This window comes from Filicampus tigris, chromosome 6 (assembly GCF_054856515.1).
Source record: "Filicampus tigris isolate MCC_2025a chromosome 6, RoL_Ftig_1.0, whole genome shotgun sequence".
Lineage (NCBI taxonomy): Eukaryota > Metazoa > Chordata > Actinopteri > Syngnathiformes > Syngnathidae > Filicampus > Filicampus tigris.
Window position 1 is genome coordinate 22378407 of NC_141222.1, and position 21863 is coordinate 22400269.

A 21863-nucleotide genomic window follows, 5' to 3' on the forward strand; every position below is an offset into this window, starting at 1 on the left:
GTCGATTTCAATTGCCTGGATGAGGGAGGGATGCAACATTTTCACAGACATGCTCTAAAAGCCGTCTTCTATGCTCTAATCGCCAAACTCCTCAATGTTGAATAGACATTTTGTCCCTTTTCATGCTGTGAAAATAAAAAAGAACTTCAATGTGCATATATAATCCATAGCCTGCTTGTGTTGTGTCTTACTCATGGGTCATTACACCCCAAATGTAATGGGTCTTTGTCTGAGTGCTATGAAAAGTAATATTTGAGTAATCCAGGTAACAAACCTACGATTCTTATGTTTCAAACTAGGGGTTCAACAAAATATTGATACCTAATTACTATAACGTACAGGATGTCCTCAAAGACCGATGCCAACACAGTGGTCGAGTCAGAATGACAGTAAATATGTGAATTCAAAACACTTCTGGGCCATTAATATAAAAAAAAAATCCAATGAAAAACCCCAAAACTAGTTCATCACACGCTTCCTTCGTAACCTATGGCGGGAACGGCGTACACCGAGGACACGCCCCCTCTCATGGTGCAGCATCAAACATCCAGTATTGAAACTGTTGCTGTGCGACGTCCATCTATGTTCAGTTGAGCACCCGATGATGAGCTCGGCATTTTAACGCAATGTTAATCTCGGTATTCTCCTTCATGCAACGTCTCTACGACCAATGAAATCCTTCTTTTACAATGCCGGGTCTTAAGCGATGTCTCCTCCGTCGCTCCTTTTATTTTGTTCTGAAACCCCATCGAGACAAAAGGCGGCTGTCGGTTTACTTAAATAAATATTGCGATGTATTCGTAACCCCTAACAAAAATCACAAATTCTCGTAATACATGGATTATTTGGGCATCAATTTCTTCCTTCCAAACCTTCACGCCGTGAAACTAGCTGTTCGCTAATCCTCACGCCGTGTTTTATAGCGCAAAATAAAACCTGTGCGTTAAGGAAGCTGCAAAGTGCTCTGCCAGACTCTATTAACAGTTGGCATTCATAAAACAATCACTTCTCCCTTGACCCGCCCTCGCTTTCTCCACCGGGTTGGCGTGCCAAGAATGGCTGTCTGGCAAAACGAGCAACCTTCTGAGGAAGCGCGTCATTGTGCCAAGAGTCTGTTGGTCCAGGACAACTTCATTCATGAGGCCGCGAACAGATGGATGAGAGGAAATGTGGCGGTGATGTGTTTAATGTGTATGTGTTTATCAAAAACCTTCAGCGGGTGACCCTAATGGCACCTTGCAGGCCTGCCCCCCCCCCACTCCCCCCTCCCTGCTCTCTCCAGCATCCTCATACTCCTTTTTATTCCGGCTGCCTTTGATTGCATTTCAGATTAGAGAGGTGGGCTCGAGCATCGGCTAGACTGAAAGAGATGGATGAGAATGAGCGATGCATACCGCCGGAAGTGTGCAAGGGCATCTGAAGGAGAGGGACAGACAGAGCTTTTAAATGAGAGATGTACAGCAAAAGGGGTGTGGGGTGATGGGGCGGGGGGGGAGCCTCTGGGGGAGCATATTATTTGGACGCCCCCTTCCCAAACCCCTTCCTCCCTTTGGCGCGGCAGCGAATGGGAGAGGCAGAATACCCACTTTTCTTGTGACCTCGCGGGTCAGCTGCAGGAAGGCGACATTAATCAAACTGACGTCCAGGCTGAGGTGGCTGATAGCGACGCACGCAGCAACACTACTACAGACATACACGCATCCATACATTTGTGAACACTTTTCTGTTTCTACCTCCTACTCCAAACTGTCACCATCATAAAAGCTTTGTTAACCGTACAGGCAATGTTCAATGTTTCGCAGTTGTTAAAGGGGTTCTACGCGCCTCCGGTAATCCAAACAAGGCATTCTGATTAATATTGCATTTGTGGAATATGAGTTAAGCAGCAAAATCCACACGTTTTTAGCCATCTCAGGGGGCGGCCATCTTGTCGCTTTCTGTCGACTGAAAATGACATCACAGTTGCTCGGGGCTCAGGTAACGACCAATCATGGCTCACCTGTTTCTGAAGATGAGCTACGATTGGTTGTTGCCTAAGCCCTGAGCAACTGTCATTTTATGTCACAGTTGACAGCACGTGACAAAATGGCTGCCCCCTGAGATGAACAAAAAATGGTGGATTTTACTACTTAACTCATATTCCAACCCTATATAGGATAAGCGGTTTAGAAGATGACATGATGACTCATATTCCACAATCACAATAGCAATCAGAATGTTGTGTTTAGACTAGTGGGTATAGAACATATTATTGTAAAGAAAAATGAGGGGTTGACTTCCCCTTCAAATATAATTTGTCAAAACAGTATCTTAATGTTCACATCACACTCTCATTATTTAAACATTAACTGTCAGACAGAAAATGAAACCAACTCCCAAGTGATGTCAAATGTTAAACAACACAAAAATACAGTCAGAAAAAACATGCAGATATAATCCTTTGATGCTGGGTGAAATGTGGTCAAGTTAGGATATGCTAACATCAAGTAATATGACACCAAAAATACTACAACTTTTTCCATTCCACTTTATGCTTTTATTTCTACTGCTCCTGCTATTTTTTTCATTTCTTCCATCTCTCTCGCCTCCATCTCTTTGCGTTGCCTCAAAGCCTCTGTTGGAGCACGCATTGAATTAACCCATCACCGCATCTTCTTAATGGACTTCTAAATATCAACTCTTGCCTCTGGTTATGCCACCAACATTTACATGGAATTGAAACAGTCGCCTTCGGGGCACGCGCTCACAGTTAGATATCGATTTGCTTGTTTGTTTGTGTGTGGGAGGGAGGTGGGGGGTGCGGGGGTGATTCACGTAATGAATATGCCAAGGGATGTGAAAACTGACATGCATTGTTAGAGAACTGATATTGGCCTTTCTGTGTTGTCTCTACTGTGCCCTTTTCCTTTAATGGAAAACATACATAAAGTATACGGTATGTATTTGCAACTGGAGAAACAATCATCTTTTGTGTAAGGCATTTATACCAATGTTATTCTGAGGGGAACGCAAAATGCCAAATATTTTAACGCACGTTGAAATTTGAACTCGCGCATAGGGCCAAATGTGCGCTTCGTATTGGAACACGGCGGTAAAGGTGATTCTTTTTTGCTAAGGAATGTAAAATACTGCGTGCGAGTGATCATTTTTTTGAGATACAAACCACAGCCTTTTTTTTTTTGTTTTGTTTTTTGCTCTGACTGATATGGTGGCTGTGAACTCAACTCAACGTGGTTTACAACAAGCAGCCGTATGGCAGATTGTGAACAATTCTCAAAAAAAGAGTTTTAATCTCTTCATTGCCACTCCCTTTTCAAGTTTACACTCAGACCGCATATTCAATTACTGTAATAGAATTACTGCACACATCGCGTATTTCATACAACCACACGTTTGCCATCTGCTAGCTTAATGCTAACACACTGCAAAACTACAGAGACAATTGAAATCTTTTATCTCTGACAGACTTTATTTAGGCTGTCATTTACCTGACAGAGAAAAGCTAACGAATATCATTGATAGTCTCGGTGTTATAACATTTTAAGCAATGGATATTTGAACATAAAAGGTGCAATTTCACGTTGTGTATTTAAAGCAACCACCGATTTACCTTTTAAAAAATATCATCTTAGCTTAATGCTAACAGACAATGTAAACCGCTATGGATGGGCTAACAAAGAGCATCATTGTGGCAGTCTTACAATGACACAGTCTTTCAGCAATGGATGTTTGAACAAAAATGGTGCATCACAATATGTAAACATATAACGGAATTCACAGGCATACTTTTTCCTTTAGTGACAATTAAGAATTTTAAAAACTGAATTGTGAATCAGCTTCAGATTATTCCTTTTGTCCTTAAAGTGAAAGGACGATACTTTGTTTTTAATCAGTAACTGTTAACTTCTTTTCACACTACTATGACAGTTAATAGTGTTCATTGCCTAGAAACTGAATAAAGTTTTTATGATTCATTATAGGGCTGCTCGATTAAGCGATTTTGAACCGTAACCGAATTTTCTGGATGTAACGATGATAAAAACGTTCAAATCGGCACGTTCGATTTTGTTATTTTTGGTGTATCCAAGTGTAGCCCATTTGTACTTTCTGTATTGTGTTCTGTTTGTACATTCTCTTTGTATTTGTGCTTTCTGTTACTCTTCTCTTCGTATTAAGATCTCTGTTTTCCGGAGGTTACTTCCGTGTTTGTCACGCGGTCACGTGAGTAGCGCGTTCAATCCAATTGCTGAAATGCGGAAGCGATTGTCCGCTGGCTGAGGAGAAAGTGACATGTGGGGGATTGTTTGCTGCAGGAGCCGACTATCTGAGCCGACTGCCGAGTGAGTGAGGAAGTCAAGTGGAGCGTATGCTCAACTGACGGAATTGGCCAGGTCGATGGTGAGCTAGGAGCCCAGGATTGAAACTGGGAAATTGCCTGGAATAGAACTGAACCATTCTGAATCATCCCTGCTCTGGTCGGGCTGGTAGGAGGCTGCATTTTAGCTAGCCGATCCCCTTCATTGAACTTAAACTGACTGGCATTTTGAGTTCAAAGAAAGTTTAAATAAAAGACAATCAAAATTTCATATTTTACATTGTTTTATTTTACAAAGAAATCGTAATCGTAAAATCGGGTTTGAGAGAAAATAATCGGGATTTTCTTATTATGCAAAATCGAACAGCCCTAATTCATTATTTCCATGTTGAAATTGTGTTCGACGTTTGAGGGGGCTCTTTCGTTTAAAAAATAAAAAATAAAAAAAATATCATAATAATGCCGATTTCGTGCCATAACATGACTCGCGCTCCATTTTATGTTTCATCAGATTGCTCTGATTTCATTCCCTGAAGCCTACTGTTCAACCCCCACAGAGCTCGCAAATACACGTTAGCTGGTCATATATGATATGATGTTCTGTGTGATATACTGTATTAGTCACCATTATTGCGCTCCATTCATTTTTTTTATTGGTATTCCGGCAGCATCTTTCCACATTTGCATGTCATTTCTAAGGCAGTAGCAATTCCTACTTTTACAACAGACCAGTGACAGCTTGCAATCCCAGCCTGGCAGTTAGAAATTAAAGTCAACAATTGGTACATGGTGATGGTCGTGTGTGCTTGAGTCGATCAATACCAAGCAATCAATAAGAGTAGCAGACGCTCGCTAGATACTACCGCGTTTGTGTGTGTGTGTGTTTTATTGCGTGCGTGATATAAAATGGAAGGCAGGCCAATGTGTCCGTGTAGCTTGATAGTGGTGGTCTAAGTGTAGTTATAGGAGGCTGAGTAAATTGTGATCGCTTGTCTGCGCCGATGATAGTATTGATCTGGTGAAGATCACCTGAAGGTCGAGATATGTTGTCTCTGTTTGGACCGGCGCTGCTTTCATGGTGGCTTTCCGAACACAATGGCTTCTACCAGTGTACTTTTTTTTTTTTTCAAATCTATAAGAGTAAGCATTAGTTTCCGTGATTGATATCACACATGCACACATTTCACACGTCAGTTTTGAATAAACAAAAGCTTGTGAAATGACCTTTTTTTCCTGCGATTGACAGTTGCGCTCGCGTTATTCTCCATAGGTCATTAACGCATGGATGAAACAGAAAGTAGACTTGTTAGCTCTTAATTAGTCATTTAAATCCATAAAGGCAATCAATTAAGCTTAAGGGTGCAATAAATCTGATTAAGCAGTCAGTTCCCAAAACACTGTCAAGTCCATGCAGGTCTTTGAGCATGATAATGAGTTTGTAAATTGAAGTGGGTGTGGAGGCGGGAGAGTTAATAAGTGACGGTGCTCAACCACAAACACACAAAACATGATGTCCCCCCCCCCCCCCCCCCCTTCTTCGGGTGTTAATTCCAAATATTAACTATTGGCGGAGAAAGTTAAGTGGAGCTTAATATTAAAGTGGAGTAATTTTAACAAAATAAAGCAAGGTCAAGAAAGAGTCAAACTTGTATTTGAGAGATGACCTCATTACAAAAACAATTAGTGTATTCGGAAATGCTAAACAAGATAAGGCTTTTAGAATACAGTATAAAAAAAACCAAATAGTAACATTAATACTGAGCTGTTTTATTTTTGTGGGTATGCATTGGATTTAGCGACTGCGTTGGCCTCTTTGCTGAAGACGCCAGTGTATCATTCCTCATTATTCTTCGACACCCTCCCTTCCATCCTCCCCTCTCTCCCTCGCTGGCCTTTACCTACTTGCTTGTCTCAGGGGAAATTACCACGGCTCCAAATCGCTGTCCTATACTGCGCTGCACACACTCGTCTGGACAAGTAAACACACTCACATTGACAACAGAGGCATGTGCGCATACACCCAGTTGCTGTCTGTTGCCCGACCTCACTCTGGCGATGCTGTTTACTCTATATTGTACCCCCAACCACCCACCCTCTTCACATATAATATAATATGTAGCATTCGGTTGACACGGTATTACACTAAGGGATTAGAAACATTTACATTGCGTTTGTGTGAAGGTCATAATCTAATAGTAATGTATTGCATTTTTATGAACAACACAACAGTTATTGCGTGCATCGTGGACATCGGTGGGAGACGTATGGGATCTTCTCTGTTGTGGGCCGATGTAATATTTATTCTGTATGCGAGTAAATGAAAAGGATCCATCCAGTATTCAGCCCAGCACACTTATCTTGTCTTGCAGCTCAGCATCCCGCTTTTCTGCTGTCTTTCTTCATAAACGGGATTCGCATACGGATTGATTAATCAATCATTAATGACTGTCTTTATCTTGTGGAATTGGTAGTTGATAAACTCGCCTTAAAGCGGAAGTCAACCCAAGCATATTTTTTTTCAAGGATATGTTCCCAGCAGGCCCACTAGTTGAAACGAGGCATTCTGATTAATTTTGCGTTTGTGGAATATAAATTAAGTAGCAAAATGCACTTGTTTTTAGCCATCTCTAGGGGTGGCCATTTTGTCTTCTGTCGACTGAAAATGACATCACAACTGCTTACGACGACCAATCACAGCTGACCTGTTCTCTGAATCTGAGCCGTGATTGGTCGTTTTGAGCAGTTGTGATGTCATTTTCAGTCGACAGAAGTGACAAAATGGCCGCCCCCAGAGATGGCTAAAAACGAGTGGATTAACACTTATTCCACATACGCAATATTGATCAGAATGCCCTGTTTCAACTAGTGGGCTTGCATAAAACATATTCTTGAAAGAAATATGTTCGCGTTGACTTACGCTTTAAAGAAATTGAGTAAACATTCAGACAATTACAGCACAATCCGTCAACCAACACGGCCTTTTTTTTCTTTTGAACAAAATATATATATAGGTTATATGTATATAGGTTATATGTATATAACTTGCATATATATATATATATATATATATATATATATATATATATATATATATATATTATATATATATATATATATATATATATAATAACTTATATTTCATATTCTTTGTATAACCAGAGTGGGGCTAGAAAAGAAAGAATTTCATTGTTCACTGTTCTTTTTACTGCACAAATAAACATCTTGAATCTTGAATTCAATCCCAACTCGATGGCTGTGCACCGTGATGGGTGACTGGCGACCCTAGTGAGGACAATCGGCGTAGAAAAAGGATGGATGGACAACACTGACTTGAAAACAGGAGTTCAGAACATTCAGAGATTCTTCCATCCCATTAAAAATATGTTATTAAAATTGTGCTAATTTACCTGATTTTAAAAATCAAATCAAATGCCCATCCCTTTTTAATGGCTATGCATTTTTGTTCTGTTGCTAAGGCTCAGCTTCTCCCATCTTGAAAAAGGGAGACTGTATAAATGCTTTCATCCCCTTCCTCCTCCCCAGTCCCTTTTTGCATATGTCAAGTCCAGCCTGTGGATAATGTCACTTTGAGCCAAGCGGCAGTAGCTCGCCGTCTGCATTTTGATTGCTCACATGCATTAAGGACAGTCTCCCAAGGAAGGTTGTGTATTCATAATCAATACTAAGATACAGCCGCACCCAACTCAGCAGTCCTTGACAAATACAACTAAACACATTTTGCAAAGCTCCATCTTGGGAGGGAGGATTTCAAAGATCTGCTCTGGGGCTCGGTGCTGGCTGGCATCAAATGTCCGGGCAACCTTTTAGATCACGTGTCATGATTCAAGATGAAATGCTTAAATGATTCTTTTTGAGGGGGCCTTTGTACTAGGGAGTGAGGTGAATTCTTTAAATATGCATTGATAGTTATTATCTTTTCCCCTTTATGGGATTTTTGGTGCCACCACCCCAGAAGGTTACGAGTTATGGCAAAAGGGGATAGTGTGATGATAACCATAAATTGGAGTTTATTGCGATGTCGTAGTAGATTAACGGTAAAACCGCTACATGCATCTCTATCCTGGCTGTTCAATACAATAAGGCTACGTTGACGATAAGGCTACGATTCAAGAACGGAATATACACCACATGTTTTGAGCCTTGATGTGAAGAGACTCCTCTCCCAGGCACAGACATTAATCCTCCCTTCATTTGAGATAATTGTGAGTACCGAATTTTTCGTTTTGAATTTAATGTCTCGTCGTTCACTTCTTTTTACACTTGCAAGAAAGAGAAAGCCTCCCTCTCCAGTCCCTTGTACGGTACATAAATGTGATTAGTTTCAATGCACAGTGGTTCACTTCTTTTTACATTTGTATGGAAGTTAAGAATTTCACAATTTTACTCCAACCGTTTCATTTACGGGTCATAAAGCTTTCATGATTTCTTGTTATTTTAACCCTGCATATATTTCATATTACTATATCCTTCGTTTCCAAACTTCAGCTGGCCTTTTGTGAAATATGTTTTGACTCAAACAAAAGTGGAGGCTCCCGGGATTGTTTTTGTGCAATTTTCCCGGTAATGTTTTATGAACGCGAGTGATTATTAATGTTTCTGGGTAGGGATACTTCCTCCTGTGGGAAATGTGTTTAAATGACAAAATGTAGCCACAGAGCACATGCATTAAATATGCATGTAACCACTGAAGACATAGCTGAGGTTGTGCATCTGCAGCGTGAGACCAAAATGATAGATGTATGGATGCTATATTCATCCACAAGGGAAAGTGTACGTGGTGTGTGACTGTGGTTTTGCGGACGACGCACGTGCATGCTCGTGAGAGTGTGTGCAGACTGCGGCGGCTGACTCGGAATAAAAAAAAAGAAAGGACGGGAGAGCGATCTTGAAGAAAACGGAGCAAGGTCTTTGTCTGAGAGGGGAAGACGTGAGCGATTGCTTCCGTTGCAAGTCCTACAACTTGTGTCTGTTTTTTCTTATCAGAATGTCTGGCAGATCTTTTCCCATTGGCTTGCCTGTGTTCGAAACCCGCCTAAACGTGGAAGCAATTACGCAAACTGGAGGAGTCAAAGAAACATTGGGGAGTCACGTAAAAGAATGAAGGGGGATTAGATGGCGAGAGGATGGGGGAACTCTACGTGCATGCTAAAACACGGACACTGTCCCTAAGACGGTTTTTCCTTTCTTGACCCACCACATCCAACAGATGATGTGTTGAAAAAAACAAACACTTTTTAACATTTATATTTAATGCAGAATAGTGATTAAATTGCTAAATAAATAGTTAATAATGGCACATGCGGAGTTGTAGGTGACCCCAGTTTACATCCCACCTAGCATTCTTCATTTGTTTCTCATAAAAATGTCATCGTCTTCATAGTGATTTTTTTGGAGTAATTTTCCTCTCCTGTCAGTCCCGTTTCTCGGCAGTGTGGGACAGCTGAGCCCTCAGACCTAACTTTTCTTTGATGCATTACAGGTGTATGACATCTTTTAAATTGGATTTTGGGGCACAAACGATTCTGCCCCACAAACAAGACGCACAACGGGGTTGCAGCGCGGTCTCCAGTTGCCCGTGTCGCATGCAGAGCCGACTTCTTCATTCAAAAAGGGGAGATGTTGCAGTTGCCTGCCTATGTCACGCACGTCATTCGAACAGCCAACCCTTTAAAGACTGGACGACCCGCTGCACCTCTTGAGCCACGGCTGCCCCGAGGTGATGTAACACAGTGGTAAACATGGCCCTGTCTGGGGTTTTTTTTGGAATGTGTTGCGGGCATCAAATTCAAAATAAGCTAGCATTTGCCAAAACACAACTAAAGTTGATCACTTTGAACATCAATCTCGTCTTGTAGTATATCCGATCGAATATAGATTGAAAATGATTGTCAGACCATTGAATTCTGTTTTTATTTACGTTTTACACAATGCCCCTACTGCATTGGAATTGGGGTTTGTATATATAATTCCCAGGAAATGTTATTTGAATTTCGAAATAATCCAAGTGTCTTGCATCTTCTCTCACTGAGTCATAGGAAGGTGATACTGTATAAATAACAATAGCTCAATGCATTGCTCAATGACGCTTGCAACTTCCAAGTGGTCCCGAGAGCTTACTCACATGACACCGCTTTTAAGTGGTTTGTACAAGCCCCCAAAAAAACTCCTGCACTGACTGACATAGTTCACAACCCTCGATGAACTACATGTGCCTCAAGGCATTTTTTTTTTTTTTTTCCTTTTTCTGATGACATTCCCCTCTGCTCTCTACCCTTCTTAACCTCGAGTGTGGAACATCTGCTTTCTCTATTCTATTGGCACTGGCTGTCTCAAAAGCTTTGGGCATCTTGCCTTGAAACGGAGAAGAAGAAAAAAACTTTTGGCCAGGGCCTCTGGCATTCTCATTAGTAGTCTCTACGAGTGATGTGTAGGAGCCCTCAGCATTTCTAAGCAAGTTCTCACTGGTCAGCCATCTCCTTTGTAATGCGCAGTCTTGACCTGTTCCCACTGCACTCTGTGTGTGCGTGTAGTCTGCACGCCGAACATTCATTTCCATGAGAAAGGAGCGTAGAGAATGGACAGGGGCCACGTTTTCTTTCTCTAGGATGTGTGCAGACGCGATCGTGGGGGCAGAAGGGCGACCTCATCCATCATGTCGTGAATAGGCAGGAATTATGGCCCCGTGTCTCCGTACAGCACCTGATCAAGACATTCTTGACAAAGGTCGGCTTGGCTAGAGGAACTATATGAAAAAGTGGTTGAATCTGATAAATTAAGTTCTGGATGAAATAGCCAAACTTCTGCTATTTAGAATAGTCTCACGTGAAACGGCGCAAAAGTGGTCATCCGCAATTGGTCTCAGAGTGCCTCCCTCAAACTGAAACATTCTTCTCATTAGAAAAAGAAACTGGTAATAAGTGTAACTATCTCAGTTCCTAGACGCTATTGTTCATACATACATAAATGGCCGGGGACTCTGTTGCAAACCAAAACAGCATCATCTACCAACACATGGAGGTGGCATCTTTAAGAGAAATTAGTGGACATGTCACTTGTGAGCATTCCTCAATGTGTGCATCCACGTTTACGAACTGGGGAGTCGTCCAGCGTTTAAAAAAAGTTTACACATCGCCAGTCAGTCTGGTGACCGACAGCGGTTGTGTTGGCACCCATAAACACTTGTGAAATGCTCTTCTACACAACTATGAAACACTCCCATATGCACAATTGAATTTCAGTTAGATGTAGGATTTAAATTGACTTCATTAATAAAGTTACATTTTATAAATTGAATTATGCGATGGATGGATGGATGGCTAGATAGATAGATGGACAGGTTTGCAGTAAAACGTTAATATTTTCTTCATGTGGCCAAATGCATTTGAGAAAATAGCAGCCTAATTTCTGCAAAATGTATGTAATACATTTATCATCATTTACGTTTTTATTGAATTATTATTACTTTTTTAAATTATTATTACCAATGACCAATCACAAGAGCAGCTTGCAAATGTCACAGGACCAAACAGGCAAATGGCAAAATGGGTGCCCCCTGAGATTGATAAAAGCGGGTGGATTTTGCTGCTTAATTCATATTCCACTAACACAATATCAATCAGAATGCCGTGTTTAGAATAGTGGGGGTGCATAGAAGATAGTATTGTATTTTTTTTTTTTACCTGAATTCACCTTTAAGTAAAAGTACGGGGGTAAATGTAGCTTACTACTCACTTGAAGCATTTGAGAATCACTCACACAAATGTGATTTTAGTGACATAAAAAAATGGATGGATGAATGAATAAAGATTTTATATTTAAAAAATAAAGGAATTAAAAGAAAGAGCACACGAGAGAGTGGAGATGTACTGTTGTGTTCCTGGTAGTGTACCCCTACATTTTTTAAAAATGTATAAAGCACAAGTGCATCCATCATTCCAAACACTGCTTGGTGTTAGCTTTGTGGGCGGAGGGCGGAGTTTCGCCGCTCTCCCGATTGGCTGGCCGCGAGTGACGTTCCGGAGCCGCTTCCTGGTCTGGCTGCTCTCCGGGGGAGGAGGAGAGAAGCGACACTGCGGTGTTTGCTAGTCTCAACAAAATGGCTGCGAGACCACTGACGCCGAGAGCTCACTGATCCGCCTGCCATGACTGTGCTCTGCGCTGTCTGGACCCTCGCAGAATGTATTTTCCCGGAGTCGCTTCTCACTTTACATTTGCGGTAGCCGGCGCGTCAAAAGTCGTCCCGCTGGTCACCTAAAAACAAAACAGTTCTTTTTTTGCACTTTAAACCAAGTTGGCCAGCTGGCTTTCGGACGGCTGTCGGCTAGCTCGGACAAAAAAACTGCGACATTCTTTCCTTCTTTTTTTTTTTTTTTTTTTAATCGAGGCTCAACTTCTACCGGCTAATGTTGTCTACTGCAATTTAGCTGCCTTTTTTACAAGGTCATTCTTATTCGTATCGTTTGTTTTTGTTGTTGTTGCCTACGCTTCCTCCCCCTCCCCGCCCCTTATACTATATCGCATATGGCGTTTTAGCGTTTGTATTTTGTGCGGATTTTTTTTTAATGTTTCACTCAAACTACACATTACAAAATTGTGGTTTTGTATATGTGGCTGAGGAGGGGGGCGTTGTTTACCTCGCTATCCTGTCACCAAGCTGCTACGGCGGCCGCCGACGAAGCTGCCAAGTCTTGACTGAATCTGCTCCATCGCTTTACGGGTAACTTTGGAGAGGACACCGTGGACTGATTACAAGCTGCCAAAGCCGTATTCAACGCAAGGTGAGTTCATATTCACCTCCTCTATCTCTTTTTCAGAAGTGCTCATATTATCAACTCGTAGAGACGTTGTTATGCATTACGTTATTGTGTACACTTCCGTTTCATATTGTGTTGGCCTCAATAGGGACTCCAGCAGAAATAAACGGTGTAAGGCTAAATGGTAGTTGTAGTATTATGTGCAGCTACACTTCAATAAATACATTATAAATTTATGTACGGTGGGATTGGACGTGAAACTTTAGTGTTATATCACAGCTCTTCTGTGATTGGTTGAGCGGGACTGAGAACACTCTGCACATGTGAATACAGTAGTTTCTTTCACACAGCAAAGAAGGTATCGCATTACTTTACTTGCATTTGTACAAATGGTTAAGATTTTCTTTTTGGGGGGGTGTACTTTCTATGGGAATGCGATGGCATGATGGCAGCCTTCATATTTAATGCAAAATATCTTTTACAAAATGTGTAATCTGCCTGTGGTTAAGGTAGCTGTGATACATCATGTATCTTGTACATTCCCCTACACTAATTCCAAGTACATTATTAAACATAACCATCCCGCCGCCCATCCTCTGTTCCTCCGCCTCTACTTCAGATACTGATTGAACTGTCGCCTTCCATTGCATTGCAACCCCCCTTTTCCTGCATCCCCAGGCGCCCAAGTACAGCTTTTAATATCTCTTTGGCGTGTCTTAATTGAAGTACATAATTTCCTGTTCAATTTCAACCCCCCATCCCCTCCCTCTGTCATCTTCTGTCAGAACTGTCTTATCGCAGTCGTCACACACCAGTGCTGCGTTGAAATGAGAAAATTGGCGCAAGAACACACGTATGTGTTGAGATGGAATGCGTTTCTCCCGCCTCGATGCTGTTTTACCGGCGTGGGCAAGCATTTTTGGGCCAAACTCACGTTCATCCTGGTAGTTGGTTAATGCCTCGCGGTCGCTAATCAGGTCAATGAGGTGCCTCCCGCATGCCCTGAAACACCCAGCTGGCTCACAGACGCACACACACAACTTTTTTTTTTATTTCTTCCAGAGGGTCAAGTGTCCTCTATCCTAGACACCCACCCGTCTCTCCCAAAGGCTGACGTGTAGCAAATAAAAGGGTGGCTGTGAAAAGATGTTGCAGGGGCCCTCTGCTGCCCATAAACTAGAGAATAGGGGGAGGAGATGGAGCTTATGCTTGTTAAGAAGAGGGAGTCTGCTGTAAATCCCTCACAATCGGGCTTTCAAGCACACGTAACGTCGACTTGAGCGAGCAGCCCAGGTGGATAAAATCCTTCTACCTTTATGATTAATGATTGCAGTTCAGATTTAGTGGCTGCGGCTGCCATAGGATCGTTATGGTGTGCCAGTCCCCCTTTTTATGTCATTCATGATGAGATTGAGTCTTGCAAAAATGTGACATTCCATGAATCTGTAGCATACCATTGTCTTTGTAAAACCTCATGTACACTTTTTTTTCCCTATCTATTCTCTTTCACTCTTATATCCTGATTGTCTATACTAGTTAATGGCATTTGACATTTAAATGTTCTGAACTCCAGTGCCTGTGTCTTGCTGATAATGACGTGTGGAGGAGTTGTGCAAAAGCAGAGATCTGCATGAATGTACCTCATCCGTTGCCGACGTCATGTACTAGGGTTGCAGCTATCGATTGTATTTAGAATATTAAAAGTATTCTAATGATTATTCCCAAAAATTAGGAGACGAATGAATTAAAAAAAAATCATTATAGTACATTGCAACATCATTAAGTGTTCCGATTTTATTAGCTTATTATTGTTGTTTATCTAGTATTGCTTAATGAATAAACATAACTAAATAATAATTAAGCATTATTACATGAGAAGGACTGATGACGCTCTTGCCAACATTTTTGAAACTGAGAGGTTCGGTAATGATATAAAGGGCTGCTAGTTGATATTCAGGTTCATATATGTTTCAATAATATGGCTATAAATGAAGATTCATTTCATAATAGATCAAACTGGCCATTATTCTTTGCCATAAATTGCTTATGATTCAGGTACCAGTCTAAATATTTTTAGACATCAGAGTCGTTAAGGCTGAAATGCCAACACCTGTGCTAGTTGCAGCAAAGAAGTCCGCTCAATTTTGTCTTCATTCCTTGAAGACATGAATAGTGAAATCAAACCAAGTCAAGTTTTTGTTAATAGGTTTAGTGGACCTAGGAATGAAATATGGAGTATTCCCACCGACAGTGGTCATTTGATGCCCAGCTGGGGCTTAATTTATCTATCAAGTGAGTCCTCTGACAAGTTGCCTTGAATAGGAGAAAAGGCTTGCGTGTTTTATTTAAGCGAATATGAATTCATGTGTGGTAGCGTGTTATTGCACACTTCAAGATGTTTGAGGTGAAAATGAGATCAGTCACTGTTGTGTGGACCTTTATTGAATTATTTTGTTCTTGTCAGCACACTAGTGCTGAAGGCAGTTCGGACATATTTTCACTACCTCAAGGACAAAGCTATTCCATCAGCTGTGTCGGTAATTTGCTTGCAAATAATAACCAAGTTTTGTTTTCTGTTGTCTGACCTTTTACTGATACACTGCAACCCGTCGAATCCTGAGGTTGCTCTCCGTGTACCCATCAAAAAGCTGGAAACTAAAGTAGACTTTATTGTTCTGTGCCACACTATCCCACAACTCTCATTTTTGGCAAAGTCTCCACTAGGGGTGTAACAGTACACCTGGGTGTATTAATACGTTTCGGTTTGGCATGTTCGTTTCGTTCCCCTTGCGTCCACTTATTAACGCGAGCTTACGCACGGGCGCAATTATTGATTGTTGCATGCGGGAGAGGAGAGTGGCGGCACAACAGTGAGAGCCAGAAAAGAGCCAGAGCTCAAAGGTCCCCCCGTACATGCGGTCTCCTTTTGGGAACATTCTGGCTGTCCTGTTGAAATCGCCGATGGGGAAAGGCACGTGGTTAAGTTCGAAAGTTGTGTGCCGACTTTGCTACATGAGATGGGCGGCAGGTATCACGTCTAACATGCACGGCATCATCCGACTGTGAATGTTTCTTAGACGAGGGGGCAAAAACGTCAAACTTAAATAGCGAGATTTTCACATTGTAGTGTCTTCCAGGAACACGGCGTCAGACGTAGTTTAATTATCACGTTTTTATTCATCCAAGCACAACTGCTCACTAAAAAGTGTACACAATTTCATAAAAACTTTTTAAAGTTACTGTATTTTTTTCATTATAAAAATAGTTTTAATAGTTAGCAATAATTGGAACTGTTATTCTATGTATTATTTCATCACAATAAGTGTATATTGTTTATGTACTGTAATGACAACTTGGCTTTAACTTGAATACTTAGATGTGTCGTAGGCTGTTGCTGCTGAGTCTTTAAAGATCTCAGTGTCTTAATAATTTACAAAATTAAGAGATCTTTATTGTTAGTGTCTTTTTGATTCTGGTGTAATTTCTTAGAATATCACCCGAATGGTTCGCTTTTATTTATTTTTTCGGAAAAAAAGTACAGTTTACTTGCCATCTTTTCAAAATTAACATATTGAAAAAAAAATCTGTTTTTGATATACCGAACCGAAGTTTCCAATAAACCGAACCGAAACGTGATTTAGCGTACCGTTACACCCCTAGTCTTCACCCAGTTTCCGAAGAGGTTCCAAGTTCCAACAAACAAAAAGTGCTTTCAAACATTTCCGTTGACTCCACTAAGTCCCACCTAGTCCTGCTTCAGAAAAGTGGCTTTTGTTGTCTATCCCCTTTCCCCCCTGTCATTGACCTTATCCCAGGCCTGACCGTGGTGGTTACCGAGCCCATTATTATGAAGCCTTTCAAACAACTGGCACAGAACTGATACATAACACGCTTAACACCGCCACAGGGTGCTGCTCCAGTCTTGGGGGGCATTGACAGCAAAATCAGCTGGATTCAATTTGGGGCTGTCAAAAGCCATTAACCTCAGCCTCTAGACTGTGAATGGCTATTTTAAAGTGTAGTGAGGCAGAATAAATAGATGCCTGTCTGTTGAATTTGACGTAGACATTGTAATAATTGAGGAGGATATGTGGACTAGGTTGTTCTCAGCAGTAACAGCGAAGAAGAAAATTAATACGAGAAGGAGAACCAGGAATTCTTCATGCGGTCTACAGAAGACGAGCCGAGTGTCACTTTTGGATTAGCCGCACAGACATCTTCCGTGGCAATTCTGTCTTCAAAACATGAGTTCAGGACTCTCAGAGCAATTCCCTCAACCCCTTCAAAATATTTCTAAAAATAACAATTAATTAATCGCCCTCATATTCAATAATTGAAATGTAGTCAGATGTCCATTCCTATTTTCCCTTGTAATCACATTTTATCGACGACGAAGCCTGAACGTAACTTTTTTTTCATATAGGAGGGTTTTAAATATTTTACTTTTGATGCCTGCTTTATACCTCCTTCTTCCCCAGCGTATGTGCGACTAGAAGGGGCAGGTTTTAAGGGGCCCAGCAGGGGGTAATCCAAGTCAGCATCGAAGCAGGGAAATGGAGTGGGGTGATGGGGGGTTTGGGGGGGTTAGCCGGGACCTGGCGAGCTGATGCTTGTGAGTCTTGGCACAGCTCCAGGGGAATGTTCACTGTGCAGAGCTTTATTTGGGGCCCCGTTCCCTCCCTCGCTTTCGTGTTGGCTAATTGCAGACGCGGTGGGAAGGAGCATGGCGTCACATGGAAGAAGCCTGACGGGGAATATGCGGGACATCCAATTTAAATGTTCCCGTCTTCATTCCCAAACTAACATTAGACAGCCTTGCTTATTATGTAACAGGGCTTGAGCCCCACAGCACATTCAAAGCTCTCGGTTAAGGCCATGTAAATAGCACTAGAATACGCCACCTGCTCTTATACTGGGATTAGAGTTAAGGCTGTAGAACGTTGCTTTGGTTTTTTTTTTTTTGCTAATATTAGAAGAGTTAACTGAAAACGCATGGTTGTAGCTCAGACTTTACACAATCAGGATTTTGGGGCTGATCACCGATTGTCAAGTTTAAAAAAAAAAAGTGATCACCAATCGCGGCGTATACTTTAAAAATTGGCGTCAACGGAGCTTGGTTCGCTTCCTGTAAACGTCGTTTCAGTGTGTAATGTTAAACTCAGAATATCCCGATGACTGTACTGTAGGTTTTGCCCAACATGGAGTGGTGTTTCCAACCGAAAATACAAACAAGAACAACACAAAATGTGAGACGGCCGTTATGCCTGCTGGAGCGATGTGGGGATCGATACTGTTTGAGCTGTCCGCGCCTCTGATACCACTAAGATCGATTGCCAAACTTTAAAAGATCAATACGTGAGATACTTAAGTCAGCTGAGGCACTGCATGTGCCATATTGTGCCACAAAGGAAAGTGGTACAGGTATTGATTAGCAGACTCACACAAGGAGCACAGTGACACAGTCTCTGTGCAGCAAAAGAAAGTTAATATGTAACCACGGTTACATATTGACAGGTAGTGCCAAAATCAGTGGCGATCAAATTTATGTGTAGCAGCCCACCGTATTTAAATGTAGATGCGGGAAATACTGTGGCTGTAATGTCTCAATTCGCAGATCCGATCAATAACGTCACTAACGTCGGTGAATTGCATCATTAAGGCCAATCCGGTATACCCGATCAGATCGGTGGAAAGTCCCTTGTAGCTGATGTAACTAGACTTTACACAGATCTGATAAGCTGGACCGGATTGGCAGATATTTTGTGATATATTTTTTGTGTTAAGTGTTATTTTTTTTCAGTGCTTTTCAATGGGCGTCACTTAGATGTGAATTTTGGCAAATTTGTGGGCCGATACCCCGGCGAATTGTGAGGGTTGACTGTGCAGTAAATAAACACGTTGTTTAAATAGATTAGTCCAACTTTTTGATCGGATCAGTTAGCGTATTTTTTTTTTTAAGTCTGATTGGTGATCAGCTCTAAAATGCTGATCGTTTAAAGCCTAAATATAACCCACAGGTCTCCCTCCAATTGTGTGTCTATTTTACAATGAGAGTTGTTCAACAAAACAATGACGTTCCAATAATCCGGTTATCTTAAATAAATTGGCACCTTTTTTTTTTAACACAAGTGAACAGAATGTCATCGGTCCATTTGTTTAGGCTCTTGATTATTGCTCACATCGTCAACTGTCAACTGAATTGTCAGACAATTGACATTTTGGTGTGTGCAAGTGTCAGGACGTTGTGTCACAGTAACCTTGATAAGTCGGTCTCAGCTGATTATCTCATTTGTCTTGGCATGCGTTCTGTTTGTCTTTGTCATATTTGGATCGAGTTATTGTGACAATTTTCTGCTTATAAGTTAATTGATGCACAAAATATTGTACACAGTGTAAACAATTTTACGTATGTAAACATACCCATTCAATCTGAAGGAATTCATAAATTCATGCACGCGAAGCAATGTAAAGCAATTGAGGCCAAATATTGTACCGTACTGATTCCGAGTCAATTAGACTGCTGGCGGAAGAACAGCGGCAAGCAACGTCTTACGCTATGGCACAACTCCCGCGGCCGCCATTTTTCTGCAATCTGTTGAGTACAACGCTGGCATCTAAACAAAACTTTAGAGCATTCAGGGATTGTCCCATTCCCCAACTATTTTATTTAAAAAGCAGCGGTTAATAAATAAACTGCTCAATTCTTTTCCCATCATCAATAAAAAAAAAAATATTTTCATTTCTTAATCATTATAAACTTCACCGTGCGTCTTATAGACGAGGGTGTGAAAAAATGGTATCCGTGCCCAATTCCGCAAACACAAATCAATCCGAAAGGACAAAAATGTCAAATGGTTTGACACCTGCTAGAATTCTGTCAGCTTTACAAGCAGCACTAGCAGTGGTTCTGCTCGGTCTCGTGATGTTTTCTTACTTAATGAGCTGCCGCCGCGTTAAAAGTTTCATGTCGACTTGGCCGCTTCCCGGCGAAGGTACCGAGTGCAAACCTGAAAGCTGTTATTTATAGCAGCGACTCTCTCTCTACCTCGGAGTTGGACTTTATCCTCTCCCTCATCACAACCACCCGCCCACCTTCAGCCACGTCAACAAATCCCAGCATCCATTGATCAAGTCCGGTCTCGCGGCAATAAAGCATGTTTTTTTTTTTTTTTTTTTTTTTTTTTTTACTTCCACACATCTGGTTAAGGCGAAGCTGCTATGTGCAGAATGCTCACAAATAACAACAGCCTTGCTTGTTGAATTTACTGGCTTGCTTTTTCCACACAGCGATCAAAGCTCACACTAGTCCCATCAAATGTAAAGTGGAACATCCCAAAATTATATCGACAGTCCAAGCTTGGCACAAATTAAGTCAATTAATTAAAAAGAATGTTTTGGAATTAGAACAACTTTTAAGTCAACCCGCGTCACAGTACAGCTTGTGTTTGACTTTGGAGTTTGCTACTCTATAATAATCCCCCAGGTAAGCACAGCTTCTGTCCTTGTTCCCTCATAAAAGTCATGTGGCTTTTTTCGTCAACCACAGGAATGTCTGGTTTGGCTAAATGCTAACAGTGGTGGCTAGCAGGTTTACCACATAGTGTAGCAATGGTGGCTCACTCCCCTGTCGTCGTTAACTCCCTGCTTTGTGATTGGTGCCGTTCGAAACGCGTCAAGCTTTTGTGTCTTCGCCTTTTTGATTTGCCTTTGTCTTAAGCAGCGCAGCTCTTTAGGTTTCTATCGCCTGTGCACCCTTTCACTCTTCTCCCCGCCATCCTATGGATATTGGTAATCAAGGCACATGGTTATTTCTGTGCTTCCCACCCCCGCCTCTTCTCTCGCGTTCTCCCCTTGTCTGCCAGCCTCCATCATGCTTGCCTCACTTTTTTCTCTCTTCACTATATCAAGTGAGGATTTTCTTTTCTGTCTTTCCCACTCCCAGCCTCAGCTCCCCTCATTCGCCCTGTCTGGTTCTCCGGCGGCTGTCGTTCTTAATTGGTGTTGTTCCGTGTCTGCTTTCATCCCCCGCCTGTTTTCTCCCCTCGTCTCATCCGCCTACCTCCATCTTTTCTACCCCTCACCCCAACCCCTCTTTTTCCTCCGAATCCCTGACAGGAAGACAGGCACCAGACACACCGCCTCCCTGCCGTCTCTCTATGACTACGTTTACATGCAGTCAATTTTTTCGGTTTAAGGTCAAAATTCCGATTTCTGAGTCACTCGTAATAACCCGTTTACATGGCTTGAGCGGAGAGAGTTACGCCCCACATTTAACGCATTCACTGCCGTTGACTAATTAACGTGTCTTCCAAGTTCAGTCATTCAAATCCCAGGAACTTATTTATATTTTTTTCAATTTTTTTTCAAATGTTACTGTAAAAAATGGACTGAAAATCTCTGGCAGTGAATGAGTTGAATAAGCCGACTTAAATGGCGATTTGAACGCAATTTACGTCATCGCCGCTTGTTGCTTGCTTCCAGTCAGTAAAACACATATTCATATCACTCACCGCACGAATGAAGCAGACGGTTTCCTCCTCGCTTTAAAAGTGTGGTGTCGCACTCATTCTAGCTTTCGCCATGTTTTATTTATCACTAAATGTGTATTTCCGCTAGGTTGCGCACCAAACAGCGCGCATACAAGCACTTCCTGTACTACAAAGACCAACATTCCTTGCGGTTGATCATGCGCAGAGTGTCCCGTGCATTCGGCATATTCCGATTGCCGTATACATGCAAGCATATTCGGGTTGGAAAGGTAGCAGTAACCCAGG

General features: G+C 41.7%; 1 protein-coding gene across 6 annotated transcripts in view; it reads left to right on the forward strand.

Moving 5' to 3' along the window:
- Positions 1–21863, forward strand: part of tnrc6c2 (trinucleotide repeat containing adaptor 6C2) — a 125788-nt gene that overhangs the window by 66118 nt on the left and 37807 nt on the right. The window contains exon 1 of one of the 6 annotated variants that reach the window (XM_086034300.1): positions 12191–13113. The exons of the other annotated variants lie outside the window; for them this stretch is intronic. The gene's annotated coding sequence lies outside the window, so the exon portion shown is untranslated. Of the gene's footprint in view, positions 1–12190; positions 13114–21863 lie in introns of those variants that run through there. 6 annotated transcript variants of the gene reach the window in all.